This window comes from Carlito syrichta, unplaced genomic scaffold (genome assembly GCF_000164805.1).
Source record: "Carlito syrichta isolate Samal-C Ts95f unplaced genomic scaffold, Tarsius_syrichta-2.0.1 Scaffold308890, whole genome shotgun sequence".
Lineage (NCBI taxonomy): Eukaryota > Metazoa > Chordata > Mammalia > Primates > Tarsiidae > Carlito > Carlito syrichta.
In genome coordinates this window covers 121,849-126,925 of record NW_007252986.1, presented here as the reverse complement: position 1 = coordinate 126,925, position 5,077 = coordinate 121,849, and positions in this window count along the sequence as shown.

Below are 5,077 nucleotides of genomic sequence, written 5' to 3'. Positions count from 1 at the left end.
CCCAGCTACTTGGGAGGCTGAGGAAGGAGGATTGCCTAAGCCCAGGAGGTTGAGGTTGTAGTGAGCCATGATTCAAAAAAAAAATTGTAAAACATGCAAATGGTACTTAAAGAGTGGTAAGTGACAGGAAGAGAAATATGGGTGGGGGTGAAATTTTAGATAGAGCCATAAGGGAAGGCTGCTGAGATGAACTTCCAGAGTGGGGGAGCCCGGAGAGATGGGAACACTGTGCATATGGAGGGCAAGTGTGGGAAGGGAATGAGCAGGGCCTTGGTTTTAGCAGAGCTACCCTTTTTTCTTGTACTGAGTGCTTCACGTGACATCTCATTAAGCCTCCTCACAATAAACACCTCCATCTCAAAGATGGAGGAACTGAGGCTCAGCCAGACTTGCTCATGGTCACCCAGCTGGTCAGGAATGGAGCTGGAACTCCTCCAGGTCAGCAACACCCCACAGCACTGCCCACCGGAGCCTGTCCCAGAACAGTCATGGAAGCCACGTCTAGCAAAGACAGCAGTGAAAACTTCCTCTGACTGAGTGTCAGGGATAGCTTCCTGGAGGAAATGGCATGTGAGCCAGGCCTTGAAGGCTGTGTCATTCAGTGGCTTAGAGACGTATGAAGTCACCGGAAGGAGCAGACGAATGTGTGTAATGAAAAAAGCATGTGTAGAAGGTGTGACTAAGCAGGAATTACAGTGGGAACTGGACTGGAAAGGAGGGAGGGGGTGGTTAGGAGGAACACGGAGAGAGCAGAGGGGTGTCGCTCCTCCTCTGAGGGTTCTTATAGAGCATTGACCTGGCCTCCACACTGTGCCACAGTCCAAGGGAAGTGTCCCATGCCCAGGCTCACTCATAGACCTGAGCTGCATCCCAAAAAGGGCCTGGTTCCAGGTGGACAGGCTCAGAGGCAACGCTGAGAACATTCTGAGGTCAGGCAGGCTTGTGTTGAGGGGAGTCTGAACAAAGGCCTGTGGGCCCCCAACAGTCATTCAAGCCCTCAAGGAAGGAGTTAGTCCTGGGCCATACATGTGTCCACAGCCACAAGGGCTTGGCCCTCTGCTTTCAAGTGTCCTCCAGCCACAGGATTGACCCGTAGTGCGGGGGTGTGGGAATGCAGGAGGTCCCTGAGTCCTTGAAGGAATTCATTCATAAATCCTGCTGGGCCCAGGAGAGGTCGGGGCCATCCATTCACTCATTTTCTGGTCCCTGCCTCTTGTCCCTCTTCCTCTCTCCTTCCTTTTGTTCTTCCCTCCCTTCCTGTTCTGGCAGACGTCCGTGTTACCCTCTTTCACAGGTTGCAGGCCCTGACGTGTCTCATACATTATTGGGACTCTGTGGAGGCAGCAACTTCTCAGAGGAGAGGGCTCCCTCTTGGGCCTAGACCCTTCAGCTGGAACTTTCAGGGTCAATGCCTATCCTGCTTTCCCTGGGAGTGTGAGCACCTGTCAGTGCAGGTATAAGTGATGCAAACAGGTCCAGGGCAATGTGACCCACAGAGCCAGGTGCAGGAGTGGGCACAACATGGGAGGGGGGCAGACATTTGAGGTGACAATTTAAAGGAAGAGCAGCAGGTCCAGGGTGGAGGAAACAGCTGCATCACACAGTGAGACAAGCTCCAACCCCCACTTCCTCTCAACGAAGAGACTCTGGAGAGAGGGACCCAGCCCTGAGGGAGCCTGGTGAACTGTTGGGTCACCTATGTGAGTACCACCGGAATCTCAGAAGAGGCAGAAGTGAGCCCTAGGCAAGGCAAAATTCCTCCCTGCCAAGCAGGTGGAGTCAGACATAGGGATCTGCAGTTTCCCTGTAAATGTGACCGTGTTTGACCTTGATGAATGAATGGGGTGCCCAAGTCCTGACACTGACGAACCCCCAACCTGGAAACCTGATAGTGCTGGACCTGGAGGAGACTGGGCCAGCGTAGGAAGAGCTCCCGGACTGCAGGGCTCTGAGAGAAACAGCTAACTCCACCCACGAGCCATTGGCAGGCAGGTCTCAGATCTGGGCAGGAAGGATGACAGGTGTCCTAAGGCAGGCAGAGCAGGCTCCTGTCAGCTGGGGTGTTCAAACACACCAGTGTCCCTTCACCAGGGACACTGTAGAGAGGGCTCAAGCGCTGGGCAGGGGCTGAAGCGGGCCGGTTCCGGCACTCTGAGTGTGGTCCCTGGACCAGCAGCACCACAGCTTGTTGACTGTGCAGCATCTCAGACCCCACCCACACCTGCTGCATCCCAGCGCCCAGGTGGTGTGGGTGCTCCCTGAAGGTCGAAAAGCCTTGACCTAGGCAACTCTTCTGCTCACCCCAGGGTGGCTTCTGCTCCTGGCTGTGAATGATGCTTCCCACCCATCCAGGGAGCAGGAAAGCCCATCTCATCCCACTCTCATTCTTTCTCCACAGCTTCTCACAGAACAATGCTGGACTTGGCTCCTCACCTCACTCTCTCCTTATGAGGAGCTGAGGTATGGACAGGTGTGCAGCTGAACAGGTAGCAGCAAAGGTAACACATAAAAATTAGCAGTAGCTAAGCATGTTGGGAAATACCAGATCGATTCCAAAGTTGGGAATGAAGGGGCCTCCCAGGACCTGCTGACATCTGGTCTATAATGCCTCCTGTCTCTGCTTGGGAAGCCTGGGTGCAGCCTGGGACCAAGTTTCCTGAAGATGTAATTTCAGGGAGCATAGTCCAATTCTGGAGGGATAACTTAGCTGTGAGTGGCAATCTGTGAGTGGACATGATTCTGGGATGGGCTGGCTCAGAGGCAATACTGGGAAATGTACAACAGAGCTGAATGTATGAGTGGAGCCAGCAGAAGTAATAAGAGCAGGGAGTGGCCAGCAGGAGGGCCTGGGAGCTCATCTCCAAATATTGGGGTTAGCCAGGCATGCTGGCCAACGCCTGTAATCCCAGCATTTTGGGAGGCTGAGGCAAGAGGATCGCCTGGGCCCAGGGGTGCGAGACCAGCCTAGGCAACTTGGTGAGACCTCATGTCTACAATAAATCAAAAAACTAGCTGGGTTTGGTAGCGCATGCCTATAGTCCCAGCTACTTGGAAAGCTGAGGCATAAGGATTGCCTGAGCCCAGCAGGCTGAGTCTGCGGTAGCTGTGAGCTTGCCACTTCACTCCAGTCTGGGTAACAGGGTGAGACTCTGACTCAAAAAAAAAAAAAAAAAAGAAGAAAGAATGAAAAATTGGAGTTTACACCATAGCTTTGTGCTTCCATAGGCAGAAAATCCTTTTGTTTTGACAAACTCATCATAGAGTGACATTTGGTATCTCCCATGCTATATTAGTTTGCTACAGTTTCCCATAACAAAGCACCATGGCCTGGGTGGATTACAACAACAGAAATTCGCTGTCTTGCAGTTCTGGAGTCCCAAAGCCTCAGAACAAGGGATTAGCAGGGTTGGTTCCTTCTGAGACTGTGAAGGAGAATCTGTTCCAGGATTCTCTCCTTGCTTCTGGTGGCTTCTTGGCCATTTTTCATTTCTTGTTTTATGCACTCATTACCCATATCTCTGCCTTCATGAATTCCCCTGTATACATGTTTGTGTCCATATACCCCTTTTTTAAAGGACATCAGTCAAATTGGATTAGCACCCACCTCCAGTATGACCTCATCTTAACTAATCACATATGTCATAACCTCATTTCCAAATAAGGGTCATGCTGAGGCACTGGGGTGAGGACTTTGTATTAGTTTGCTTAAATTGCTGTAACAAAGTAACACAGACCAGGGGGCTTCAACAATGGAAATTTATTTTCTGTCAGTTCTAGAGGATGGAAGTCCAAGATTAAGGTGTCAACAGGGCTGGTTTCTTATATGGCCATCTTCTCACCATGCCCTCACATAATCTTTCCTCTGTGCGTGACTGTGTCCAAATCTTCTCTCTTTTTTTTTTTTTTTTTTTGAGTTGGAGTCTTACTCGCCCAGGCTGAAGTGCAGGGGCACGCTTGTTCACAGCTACCCCAGCATCGACCTGCTGGGCTCAGGCAATCCTTTTGCCTTAGCTTTCTAAGTAGCTGGAGCTACAGGTGTGCCGTACCACACCCAGTAAACTTTTTGATTTACTGTAGAGATGAAATCTCACCAAGTTGCCTGGGTGGGTCTCGAACCCATGGGCTCAGGCAATTCCCTCACCTCAGCCTCCCAAAGTACTGGGGTTACAGGCTTGAGCCACTGTACCCGACCCAAGTCTTCTCTTTTTATAAGGACACCGGCCAGATTGGATTATGTCCCACCCATGTGACCTCATTTTAACTTAATTACAGTACTTCTTTAAAGACCCTATCTCCAAATACAGTCATATTCTCAGGTATTGGGATTACAGCCTCAACATCTGGATTTGGGGGCCTGGTACAGTGGCTCACGCACTTTGGGAGGCCAAGGCAGGAAGATTGCTTGAGCCCAGGAGTTTGAGACCAACTTGAGCAACATAGTGATACCTTGTCTCCACAAAAAATCAAAAAGCTATTTGTGTGTGGTGGCATGTGCCTGTAGTCCCAGCTACTCAGGAGGCTGAGGTGGAAGGATTGCCTAAGCCCAGGAGGTCGAGGCTGGGGTGAGCCAAGATTGTGCCATTGCACTCCAGCCTGTGAGACAGAGCTGACTCAGAAAAATAAAAAGAGCCGGGCTCGGTGGCTCAGCCTGTAATCCTGCGCCTTGGGAGGCTGAGGTGAGTGGATTGCCTGAGCCTGAGGGTTCGAGACCTGCTTGGGCAACTTGGTGAGACCTCATCTCTACAATAAATAAAAAAATTAGCCGGGTGTGGTAGCGCACGCCTGTAGTTCTAGCTACTGGGAAGGCTGAGGCGGAAGGATCGCCGGAGCCCAGCAGGTCGAGGCTGGGGTGGCTGTGAGTGTGCCACTGCACTTCAGCCTGGGAGATAGTGAGACTCCAACTCAAAAATAAAATAAAATAAAATAAAATAAAAATAAAAATAAATAAAAAGGATTTTGAGGGGATACAATTTAGGCCATAAGACTTCAACATATCTATCTGGGGATACAGTTCAGTTCATGCCACATACTATATAGCACAGTTTCTCTTTTCCTTTTGCCTCAAACATTTTCTCAG